Source organism: Elephas maximus, chromosome 16 (genome assembly GCF_024166365.1).
Source record: "Elephas maximus indicus isolate mEleMax1 chromosome 16, mEleMax1 primary haplotype, whole genome shotgun sequence".
Taxonomy (NCBI): Eukaryota; Metazoa; Chordata; class Mammalia; order Proboscidea; family Elephantidae; genus Elephas; species Elephas maximus.
The window spans coordinates 24584991-24598244 of NC_064834.1; the positions used below are offsets into that span (position 1 = coordinate 24584991).

General features: G+C 36.9%; 1 protein-coding gene across 3 annotated transcripts in view; it reads left to right on the forward strand.

The window, feature by feature from the left end:
• The window catches only part of JMJD1C (jumonji domain containing 1C), a 272238-nt gene that overhangs the window by 120577 nt on the left and 138407 nt on the right, over nt 1–13254 (forward strand). Inside the window, exon 2 of one of the 3 annotated variants that reach the window (XM_049855059.1) lies at nt 7131–7209. The exons of the other annotated variants lie outside the window; for them this stretch is intronic. The gene's annotated coding sequence lies outside the window, so the exon portion shown is untranslated. The remainder of the gene's footprint in view (nt 1–7130; nt 7210–13254) is intronic. 3 annotated transcript variants of the gene reach the window in all.

The following is a 13254-nucleotide window of genomic DNA, read 5'->3' on the forward strand; positions in this document are numbered from 1 at the left end:
TCTGCTTTCTGGCCCAGAACCCCTCATCTTCTTAGAGCAGAGGATATTTAGCTCATATAGGTCAACTCTGTCACTCCAATTGAAAATTTAGTGTCCCTAGACAAACTATTCAGACAAATGAAGATGTTATCGTTATTTTAGTTACTGATGACAATATAATATTTTCTCTTCAAATCTCCTCCCCATCAGAAAATTCCAAGGGATTTGCCTTTCTTCCATCACCTAGACAGTGAAAATCTATTTACATGGGGCACAGTAAAGTAGGAGGAAGTGGGAAGGCTTTTCTTTTTCTGGCTGGTGTGTAGTAAGTTCACTGCTGCCCGGTCTGCTTCTCCCTCTGCCTCTGCAACTTCTATTCTGTGGTATAGTTGAAAAGCCTCACAAGATTTAAGACCCCAGACAGTACTCAACAAAGTAGGATGTAGAACATTTTCTTTATAAACTATGGCACGCCAATTGAGCTAGATGTCTCCGGAGACCATGGTCCCCAGCCCTCAGCCCAGTAATACGGTCCCTCAGGGAATTTGGATGTGTCTGTAAAGTTTTTATAACCTTGCCTTGGTCAGGTTGTGCTGACTTCCCCAGTATTGTGTACTGTCTTACCCTTCACCAAAGTTGCCACTTGTGTATTGTCTAGTTAGTGTTTTTCCTCCTCCCACCTCCCCGTCAAGCAAGTCTTATTTAAAAAAAAAAAAAAAAATTAGTTAAAGCCGTGCTTCCTGATCACTCTCACTTTTCTTGACCTTCTATCAAAGAATGAGAAAAGGTTTAGATGAGGAAAAAAAAATAAAGGTAAAGCTTGTAGAGCTGTTCACAACACCAAACTTCCTGAGATATCCATACTTGTCTTAGGGGCAATAGGGTTACTGCACCAAATATATGTATATTAGAACAAGGATCAGCAAACTTTGTCTGTACAGGACCAGACAGTAAATATTTCAGGCTTTGCGCCAAGATGGTCTGTGTTCCAACTACCTGCTCTGTCTTCGTAAAGGTAAACCGGCTGTAGACAACATGTAAACAAATGAGCATGACTGTGTTACATTAACATTTTGAAAAACAGGCATTGGCTTGGATGAGGTTGAGTGGGTAGGAGGTGTGTGGATTTGCCCTGCAAGCCAGATAATTTGCTGATCCCTGTGTTAGAAGAACGAGATGCTTGATAAATTGATTAAAGTACTGGTTCCCAAATTTGGCTACAAATTCTTAGCACGTGGAATGTTTATTAAAATACTGATGTGTGGGTCCAACCTCAAAAAATTCAGATTTAATCGATCCAGAAGAAGACATGAGCATCAGGTTAAAGTTCCCAGGTGATTCTAATGTGTAGCCAAGTTTGAGAACCACTAATTTAGAAAAAGTTTGATACTGGAATTAAGTTTATACAGAAACCTTGAGAACTTAATATCAGTTCAGTTCACATATAGATAACTCAAACGTCTTTGGGGAGAAAGTACAATATAAATATAAATTTATTGGCTTCTTTTTCCTTTGTTTTAATTGGTGAATCTGAAACTTTCTTTAGGTGTCATAACTATTCTTTTTCTATTATAAGAAAAATAAAAAAATGTTTTAACACATGGTAGCAGTAGTGGTTCAGTGGTAGAATTCTTGCCTTCCATGTGAGAGACCTGGGTTCAATTCCTGGCCAAAGCACCCCAGGCACAGCTACCACCTGTCTATCAATGGAGGCTTGCATGTTGCTATGGTGTCAAACAGGTTTCAGCCAAACTTCTGGCCTAAGACCACAGACACATCCAAACTCCCCGAGGGACCAAATTACTGGGTTGAGGGCTGTGGGGACCATGGTCTCAGGGGAATATCTAGCTCAGTTGGCATAACATAGTTTATAAAGAAAATGTTCTCCATCCTACTTTCGTGAGTACTGGGGTCTTAAATGTTGTGAGCGGCCAACTGAGATACTCTCTCTACTGGCCTCAACCCATCTGGAACAAGGGAGAATGAAGAAAACCAAAGACACAAGGGCAAGATTAGTCCAAAGGACTAATGGTCCCCAACTACCACAGCCTCCACCAGACTGAGTCCAGTACAACTAGATGGTTGGTGCCTGCCTATCACCACCTACTGCTCTGACAGGGATCACAGTGAAGGGTCCCAGACAGAGCTGGAGAAAATGTAGAACAAAACTCTAACTCACGTACAAAAAAAGACCAGACTTACTGGCCTGACAGAGACTGGAGAAACCCTGAGAGTACAGTGCCTGGGCACATTTATAGCTCAGTACTGAAGTCACTCCTGCGGTTCACCCTTCAGCCAAAGATTAAAAAAAAAAAAAAAAAAAGATTAGACAGGCCCATAAAACAAAATGAGACTAAATGGGCACACCAACCTGGGGCAAGGATGAAAAGGCAGGAATGCTGATAATGCTGATAATGGGGAACCCAACTTCGAGAAGGGGAAATCGTTGACATGTCATGGGGTGGGCAACCAATGCTACAAAACAATATGTGTATTCATTGTTTGATGAGAAACTAGTTTACTCTTTAAAGTACAATAAAAAAATTTAGAAAACAAAGAATATGTTTCTACATATTGAATATTTGCAATAAAAAATACTTTCTCACGTGTGGTAGGAAAAAAAACTAATATATTTGAGATTTCAAACATTTTACAGTCTATTCTGCATTTTCAGGTTTCATTTCTTCTTTTGCATTATTTTTTTTCCCTTTTCTTCTTCTTATTCCATTTTTTCTCTTGAGTATCTTATGCTCTGTCTTTTTTTTTTTTTTTACAGTAATTTTTTGTGTGTTTTAGGTGAAAGTCTACACAGCAAATTAGGTTCCTCTTTAATAATTTCTATACAAATTGTTCCATACTGTTGGTTACAATTTTTTCAGAAAGTCAGCATTCTTATTATTTCCATTTTGTTCATTCTGTTTCCTTTGATTTAGCTTCCCTTCCCCTCCTTGCCTTCTCCCCTTTGCTTTTGGGTAAATGTTGACCGTTTGGTCGCATATAGTTAATTGTTTAAGGGAGCACATTACTCATGGGTGATACTGTTTATTTTATAAGCCAACCTATTATTCTGTTGAAAGGTGACCTACAGAAATTGTTTCATATCCAAGTTCAAAGGTTATCTTAGACAGTGGTCTTGGGGGTTTCTCTAGTCTCTATCCATCTAGTAAGTTTGGCGTTTTTTTAAGAACTTGAGTTTTGTTCTACATTTTTTTCCCATTCTGCCCGATACCTTCTGTTGTGTCCCTGGTCAGAATGGCTGGTAGTGGTAGCCATACACCTTCTAGTGTGAGGGGTGTTAGTTCTTCTTTGAGCCTTAGATTTCCTTCATTCTTTTTCGCATCATACAAATAGAGGCTGCAAGTAGAGACCAGTAGTTGTATCTTAGATCGTTGCTCGCAAGCTTTTAAGACCCCAGTATGTCTTCTTTTTTAATAGATACCTTTGCTGTTTTAACATGTGTTCTTAAAATCTGAAGTAAATCTTTTTACTTTCCTTCTCTACTATAGCCCCAGTCACACTCTTTCTATGTTTGTGGTTCTTAGTCAGTATTTGAACTGTATTTAAGTTTTCTTTACTGAAGATCAGAAATTATTATTACTGTGTTATACAGTGTTTGTTTATACTTACTGCCGTATTTCTATTTACATTGCCCTGTATTCCTTTCAGTGATTCTCATTTTCAATTCTTATGCCTGTCACATATTTTTTTAGGATTTACTTTAGTGAATACCTATTGTGAGGAAAATCTGACAGTTTTTATTTATCTGATGGTTTATTTTACCTCATTCTTACAAGATTACTGTGTTTAGAATTCTAGGTTGATGATTGTTTTCTGTTAACACAGTAAAGATGTTATTCCATCAAATTCTGGCTTTTAGCATTATACTTAAGACTTCAGGCAGATAATTTTTCTTCCCTTAATCTATAGGGTCGATATGAGTCAGAATCAACCCGACGGCAACATGTTTTGAGGTTTTTATCTCTTATTTCTGGTTATTTGTATGAATTTCTCTTGAAGTTTTCAGAACAGTCATGCAGCTTCACTGTATTGTATTTTCAGTTTGGATTTTGTTTTATTTATTATGTTGGAGATTGGTTGGTCTTCCCATATCTAAGGTTTAATGTCTTGCAACATCCCTGTGAAATTCTCGGCATAATCTCTTTAAATTTAGTACCCCCCCCCCCCAATATGTCTGCATTCTCCTTGTGGAACTCTGATTTCACGTATGTCAGATCTTCTAATTCTGTCTTTTTTCACTTCTCCTTCCTATTTTCTGTTACTTTGTCACATGATTTGTATGATTTATTTGAGTGTATCTCCCAGTTGGTAATAATTCTCTATTCCATTTTAGTTTGTCTGTTGTTAAATCCATTCAGTGAGTTTCTTAAATTGCTATTTAACTTTAGTTTTTTTTAATTCTGTTGCTTCTTTTTCAGGTTGCATTGATCATTTTTTTTTTTTCCTAATTTTATTTTTCTCAGTATATTTTCCACCTTTTATTTTTTCTTAGGCATGTTAAGCTGTATGACTTTATATCCTGAGTCAAAAATTACCTGAACATTTTATTTAAGCAGTTGCCTTTTTTTTTTATTATTGCTTTTCACTTATGGTGCCTTGTTTCCTTATATTTTTGTACATTTTTTAAAAATTGAGCACTGTTCCTTTTCATTGGATGTTTATTTTTGAGAATTCTTTGAGGCTTCTGAATTGAATTAGCATTTGCTCGTTAATATAAAGTCTTAAAGTATTAGAACCATATATGTGATATGAATTTGTTCCAGAAGTCTGCGTGAGGATGATTGTGATTCAGAATTCTCAGAGGAAAACCCAAAGCAGGAGTAACTCAGAGAATACCAAGCCTAGGCACATCTTAGTCAAACTTCCGAAAACTAAAGGCAAAGTACCAGTTGCCGTGGAGTCAGTTCCGACTCGTGATGACCCCATGTTTGTCAGAGTAGAACTGTGTTCCATAAGGTTTTCACTGATAATTCAGAAGTAAAACTCCAGGTCTTTATTCTGAGGTGCCTCTGGGTGTACTGAAATTTCCAACCTTTCAGTTAGCAGCCAAGCACATTAGCCGTTTGCACCACTCACGGACCCGAAAATCAGTTGCTGTCAAGTCAGATCTGACTCCTGGCAGCCCATGTATGTTAAAATAGATCTGTGCTTCATAGTGTTTGCAATGGCTGGTTTTTAGGAAGAGAGGGTCTCTTAAACGCAGCCAAAGAGAAAGGATAATTACCCTCAGAGAAGCAACAATTTTAGATCATAAACTGACTTTGCAACAGAAATTAGGGGAGCTTATGGTATGATGTAGTTAATGTGGTGAAAGAAAACTGTTAAAAGAATTCTATATCCAGTGAAAATAATCCGAAATAAAAGGTAGTAAAGAAATTTTTAGGCTAAAACAGACCTGCCACTACAAAAACTGCTCAAGGAGAGCTTCAGTCTAAATGAAAATGATTTAATGTAACTGTAAAGAGGAATGAAGAGCACCAGAAAGTATTAAAATGTAGATATTTTAAGGTGTATTGTAAGACTCTTGGCCTAACTTCCAAGAGGAAGGAGTTAAGAATAGAAGTATCAAGTTGGTAGTGAGGAGAAGTGCTTATTAGCTCTTCCTTTTCCCTCATTCCAACTGGTTGTACATAGACAAATTTTCCTTTCATTTAACCATTATATCTTTTTTTCTTGTGCTTTTAGATGAATATTTACAGAGTAAATCAGTTTTTCATTAAACAGTTAATATACATATTGTTCTGTGACATTTGTTGCCAACCCCATGACGTGTCAACATTTTCCCCTTCTTGGCCATGGGCTCCCCATTTCCATTCTTCGAGCTTTCTTGTCTGCTCCTGCCTTCTCATCCTGGCCCCTGGCCTGATGTGCCCATCTAGTCTCATAACCATTATATTTTTTAAGTAAAATACAGTTATTTGCTCAGACAAACTGAGTTTTTGCTAAGATAGAAAAATAGTAAAGAAAGTATTTTTATCTTCTTGACATAGCAGGAAACTGGAAAAATGTGGTAGATACATTTTATAATAAAATAGTGGTTTTGAACAGCAAATTGAACATTAGGCAGTTAAATTTAATTCTCACCTATGTACTCAGTAGTAGACACCTGTTTGTCATATACCTTACCAGGTTCTTTGTTGTAATAAACCATCTATGGCTGTTTTACAGAAAAGGATTTTGGAACACAGGATCCCCGGGGCCTGAAAACTGTGCTTTGTTGCTTATAAGCTGTCAGTATAGCATGGATAATCATGCCACAAAATTGGTTCTGTTTTGGGCAAAAACGCTTTACTAATACCATTGGTGCTTTCTTGGTTTTCCATCATAATTATTAGTAGCAGTTCCTTTCACTCTTAGACGTGTCTCAATTTGTATGATAAATCGTACGGTCACCCTGTCAAAGTTGGGACATCACTACCCCTGGAAAACAGATGAAGATGCTGCTACTTTCAGCACCCTTGTCAGCATCCAGTTCACCTGTCCCTTGCTTCTTAAAGGACTGGCTTTCAGATTCAAATTTTGGGACAGATTTATCTAATTGATAATTCCTAGCTGCTAAGGTTTTTTTTGGGTAGCTGCTAAGGAGCCTAGGAGATGTATTATTTGCATTTTCCAGTTTCTGCAGTGAGAGACTGCCTTAAAAGATGGCAGCTTCTCCAAACATAAAGGAGGTCATAAGCTGGGCAGACAAAATAATAACAGATGTCTAGTGCATCATGAAAGGAGCCCTGGTGATGCAATAGTTAAAGCACGTAGCTGCTAACCGAGAGGCCAGAGGTTCAGCCCACCAGCAGCTTCACTGGTTAAAAGACCTGGCGATCTGCTCCCGGAAAGATTCTAGCCTAGGAAACCCTATGGAGCAGTTCTGCTCTGTTACATAGGGTCACGATTAGTTGGAATCAGCTCAGTGGCAATGGGTTACTTCATTTTATAGCACATATTGCACAAGATTGATTTAGTCCTTGATTCGTTGTCTCCTAATTTCATAGAGTATAAATGGAAAATTAAAAGAAAACTAGAAAATTTTGAAAGTTCTTTCCCGTTTTCTCAGACCCATTTCCCAGTTTCATAGGCACATTCTTCCAAAGCTTACTCTCTCTCTTATCCTAACACGCTTTCTCTCCCAACCCTAGATACGGTAATGCAAAGATCCTTCCTGCGTTGTACTGTTCCTGCTCCTAGATCATCACCAGTTTTGGATGGGGTAGCCAGGTTGGTTGTTATAACAGTTTTTATCATCAAGGTTGAAGCTGCCTATAAGAACAGTCTCTGACAGCAGTATTCAGAAGCACTTTACCAGACTGATGTATCTGACCTTATCTCCTGTGAGGTAGTGTCTCCATTTTTCTAGGTCAGTTCTTTTTGTGAAGGACTCGAATTCCTTAGCTCGAGAACAAGATTTAAAACTGGAACAAAATAAATAAAAGAAAACCTCCTAGAATGTACTCAGCATATATAATTATATATTATCCTGTGTACATTACTGTTTATTAGCTCAAAGAACATAAGGATAATGCAATTTGACATTAAAGTGAAAAGTCAAATTAGATGTCTTCTTCCTAAATGTTAAAGAAGTATCAGTCTTTTAGTTTGAAGCTTAGTTCGAACTCAAGTTTATGTTCAGGAGAGAAGAGCAAGAATCTCTTTGAGTCTCTCCTTTACTGATCAAAAATTTTGATTCCGATAAATCAGTTTTAATGGTACGGAAAAAATGGTGCGTGCAGTGGGAAAATGGAAGGGTGTCTATTACCTCTTTTTGGTTCAACATCTCATACATTCTACCACAGTAGTCTTAATATCTGTGAAGTCTCTAAAGGTTATTTACTGTGCAGCGAATCACTTCAGTTACTTCTTTCCTTTTCATCAGTGCACCAAATAGTCACTGGTATTAAGATGTTTCTTTATTGGTCTGTCAAACTGCTTTGTGATTTCATTTTGGTATTTGAATTCAGAAAACTGTGTCTATCCTTATAGATTAATTTTGCTGAGAAAAGTTGTAAGTATTTAATATCCAAAATTTAACTAAGAAATTGCTCAAAGTGAAGTGACCTTTATACTTCATTGGCAAGCATTGGAAAAAATCCCTTAAGACAAAATAGTGAGTGTTCAAATGAAGAAATTGTGCAAGAAACGTTTCTTCATTTTTATAGCAAGGTAAGTGTGCGGTAATACTCCTAGGTTTCTGCCTCATAATTGTCAGAGGATTACAACTAAATGAGAAAGTTTTGCAGGACAATCGGTGAGCTCACCACAGGATACCTGTTGAAGTCAATTTCAACTCTTAGCGGCCCTATGGGAGTAGAACTGCCCCATAGGGTTTCCATGGAGCAGCTGCTGGATTTGAACTGTGGAGCTTTTTGTTTAGCAGCTGTTGCTCTTAACCAGTGCACTACCAGGGCTCCCACCACAGGATAGTGTGGTAGCATTTTTACTCAGTGAGACTCATGCTTTGAGAGAAATATTTATAATTGGTAATAAATCTATTTTGCTTTTCTCATAAAAAAACAAAAAAACCCAGTGCCGTATGCAAGAGAGAAAAAAAAAAACCATAAAAACCAAATCCATCCCTTAAGTCGATTCCAACTCAATGACCCTTTAGGACAGAGTAGAACTGACCCATACATAGGGTTTCCAAGGAGCAGCTGGTAAAATCAAACTGCCAACTTTTTTGATTAGCAGCCTGAGCTCTTAACCGCTGCACCGCCAAGGCTTCTGTGCAAGAAAGGAATACAACTATTATGTCTCACCTTAAACTATATTATATGACTCATTGTTTTTTAATGTTCATACCATGTCTTTAAAGGTCAACAGGTTTTCATCATCTGTAGATAGAAGAATGTTGCAAATCCATAGATACAAATCCGTAATTGTAAAAACTATGTTTTTCTTTTAAAAGATCGTTGTGACTGCTAAAAAACTGATAAAGTTAAAATATACAGGCTTGTTTATTTTTTTTAACTTTTGAGAAATACTTGTCATTGATGGCATGCAAAGACTGGAAATAACTTTGTAAACAAGTAGTGCAAGCCTGTCACTTGATCAGTGTTCCTAGACAGCATGCATGATAAGCCCTACCTCATAAAGCTAGTTAAGAAACTCAGTTCTTATAACTCCCAATCCAGTTTTTTTTCCATTAAAAAAGCAATGGCATACATAAGCAAAAATATAATAAACAGTTCTAAATAAATAACTAGTTTTCAAAAAATGGAAGTCTTCTAACCTGCTTAATTAGGTACCAAGGTCCTTTGCAAATTGATGTGATTTTTTATAATTTCTCCTGATGACTTTATTCATTTGTTTATTCAGAATGTGTTAATTGATATTTATCAGGTACCAGACACAATTTGGAATGCATCGTGAATTAGCATATCCCTTTGAGTTGCATTCCTTTGAAAAGTGACCCTTAGATGGATAAAAAATAAATCGAAGGTAAAGACAGGTGTCATTTCTTCAAACTCAAAATTGATGGTGATGGTAATTATCATTATTGATGCTGTTGTCAGGCAGTATTACTTTGAATAACCATTTAAATGATATTTTAAGTCACCTCCACTTTATAAAGGAGAAATCTGAAAGGTTAAATGACTTGGCCTAAAGGTGCACACCTGGTGAATAGTAGAACTGTTACAACCAGTACCAGTTGCTGTGGAGTTGATTTCAACTTAGGATGACCCCGTGTGTGTCAGAGAAGAACTGTGTTCCACAAGGTTCTCAGTGGCAGAGTTTTTGGAATTAGATTGCCAGTCTTTTCTTCTCAGGTGCTCTAAGTGGACTCGAATTTCCAACCTTTCTCTCACCAGCTGAGCGCATTAATAGTTACACCACCCAGGAACTTCAGAGCTGTTAACTAGAACGCTTTTATTTCTTTCTCTATCTTCCATGTCACCTCGATTTACTTAACCTGAGCCTGATACCAAGGTTCAGTCTGTTCTTCCAGTATTATACTTAATCCCCAGTGTTCATTGCAGAGATGATGCTTAAACCTTTTTATTGTCTATGGTAGTGCTTGATACTTTGAAACTAAATTTTCAGGTTGTTTATGTCAATATAGAGTTGGTCCATCATATTCAGTTCTTGGGAGTTCTTATGAACCATGAATTGACATGGAATTTAGTAACCCTCATGGTGACTTCTCCTGATGAATAATTTTCTTACTGCCCATGCAGAAGCTGCATTTTCTTATTGGTTTTATATTTTGAGATTCACTTAGAAAATCTCAAATGTCTTGCCACATCAGCCCACATCCAGTCAGTAAATATTGGTCTAGAATTTTGAAAAACTTTAAAAATTTGTTTTCTGTGGAAATTGAGAAGTTATTTTCCTTTTAAGATCTGTGTATTAGTACTTTAGTGCAGAGAACTGTCAGTTACCCTACTTTCTGAGCATCTAGTGAACACAGGTAGTAAACACACTCCAGTAATATACACTAAGTCAGTAAATATTGGTTGTTAATCTCTTTTGGGGTTGTGAACTTCTCTCACAATCTGAATTTAAAAAATGGGATCATTTCTGTAGAAACAAATATGTTTAACCAGTTTTGCATTAGAATATCAGTGGATTTGTGAACTTCTGTAAAACCTATCCTTTGAGCTTAGGTTAAAACTCACAATTGAATGTATAAAACCGAAAAACTAAACTCTTTGCCACGTCAAGTCATTTCCTACTCATAGCAACCCTATAGGACAGACTAGAACTGCCCCACAGAGTTTCCAAGAAGTGGCTGGCAAATTAGAACTGTCAGCCTTTTGGTTAGCAGCCAAGTTCTTAACTACTGTACCACCAGGGCTCCTAGTGAATGTATAGTCAGTGTAATACTAATTGTGTGGTTTCACATAGATGTTTTGAGATATTCTAAGACTGTTGGCAATAAGTGAAAGTGAAAGTTTTGATGGGGGAAATTAAGTAATGAGAAGTGAATTTTAAGAATTTTACCATAGGGAATGAATACATTTTCATAGAGCATAGATGTAAGGTAGAAAGCTCTAAGACAGACATCAACCCATCTTACGCAGAAAAAAGTGTTGCATTTCAGTGAAACCACACAATGCAGGGAAGTAAAAAGTAAAAGAGAAGAAAAAACTTTGTTTAGACATAGTATATTTAAAGTGTTTGAGATACTAATTCAAAAATGTCTTATTGATAGTGCATCTTGTAGAAAAGAGATTAATTAGTACTTTGAGATTCAAACTGCGCTTGGAAGGTAACTTAAGCCAAGTGCATAGGTTTATTTGCGGGGAGAGGGGTAGAGGAAAAGGAGTACCATATTTTTACTACGTGGTATTTTTGCAAGTGTGCTATGCTAATTATTTTTACAGCAACACGTGGAAGAGGATTGGCATGACCAAGCTTTTGAGGGGGGTTATTGGGGGGGAGGACACATCAGGGACACAAACGCAGAAGACTTACATTATTTGCATAAAATAGGAATAATGAGCTGAATGTACAGAACCTTTAAAGGAATGTCTGCTTTCACCACTTTGTATCAGAGATGTAAGATGATGAAATCGTAAAAGTGTTTTCAAAAGGAAAAATAATAACTCTTTTGGAGTAAAGAGTGGAGTATTTGGGGCAATTGTAGTGGCACATTGAAGGTAGGGTTTCAGCTGCTAACCAAAAGGATGACAGTTTGACTCCACTTGGCACTCCTTGGAAACCCCATGGGGCAGTTCTACTCTGTCCTACAGGGTTGCTAGGAGTTGAAATTGGCTCCACAGCAATGGGTATTGAAGGTAGAGCCAGATTTCAGGAAGGCAAAGAAAGAAGGGTGTTATGAAATTGGAGAAAAATGATCCTAGATTGTGATTTCAGTATTTTATCTTTGATAAGGAGATACTGATCCTTGTTGTCTGGTAGAAGTTTCTTCAGAGTAAATATTTTACCTAGATAAACAAAAGGATAGAAATATCCCAAGATAAAAAAGGTAATAATAGGGATAAGAAGGAGTGGTAGGAACTCTGCTATTTAAAACATGTAAAAGTTAAGAAGGAGAAAGTGTGGTCTTACTCTCTTGTAACCCTTGGTTTTCCCCTTTTGTTCTTTCCCATTGCCTTTTTACCTTGACTTTTTACTCACCAATAGTATATCTTGGAAATCGATTTCTTAGGAAGTTTTGAATTTTTTTTCTGAGTGAGAATTTTAATATCTTTGCTTATTAAAGATTACATTATTATTATTATTTTTTTACTGCTCTTATGGTGGACCTGAAGTTATCTTTTATAGTTCATATTCTTGTTTTTTTTTTTTTTTTCATGGAAGGAGACACTTTCTTTCTCCTAGTTTTCTAAATAATTGACACAAAGCCCTGTTACTAGCTCATCCCATCACAAGAATGGGTAAAGAAGTCTATTCAAAGTCTGCAAAAATACTTTTTAGGTATTTTCCACAGGTGAGTACAGTTTTTAAGTTGTTAATTATTGATAGTAAAGATAATTCCCTCTGCCATGATTACATTGTTTCCATAGGTACCACTGCCTTTGTGAAATGATGATGTAACCTTCAAGCTCATGAAATGTAATTATCATGTAGTATTCTCCAGTCCCTGGAGAAGGACATCATGCTTGGTAATATAGAGGGTCAGTGAATAAGAGGAAGACCCTCAATGAGATGGATTGACAAAGTGGCTGCAACAGTGGGCTCAAGCATAACTATTGTTTAAAAAAAAAAAAAAAAAAACTAGTGTTTGGATGATGCATAACCAGTCAGCGTTTCGTTCTTTTATACATGAGGTTGCTGTGAGGCAGAAACGACTCAGTGGTGCATAAGAACAACAGCAGCAAAATGCTTCTACTTAAGGAGCCCAGGTGGCGCAGTGGTTAAAGCATTCAACTGCTAACCCAAAGGTCAGCAGTTGGAACCTACCACCACTGTGCAGAAGAAAAATGTGGCAGTCTGCTTCCATAAAAATGACAGCCTTGGAAACCCTATAGGGGCAGTTTTACTCTGTCCTACAGTGTCAGTATGAGTCAGAATCAACTCAGTAGCAACAGGTTTGGTTTTCTGGTTTATCCTTCTACTTACTGTTTAAATTTCTTAAAACTAACCACAATAAATGCTACAGATTAATTACATTGAAACAACCCTGTGTTAACCAAAGTTAAAGTAATTCTCAAACTCTGTTAGACATTTTGATATGATTGTGTTTATTAGACACTTATTAGATTGTGTTTATATGCTTTAAGGAAATAACCTATCTAGGTACCTCGGAGTTGATTTCGTCTCATAGTGACCCCATGTGACAGAGTTGAACTGCTCCGTTGG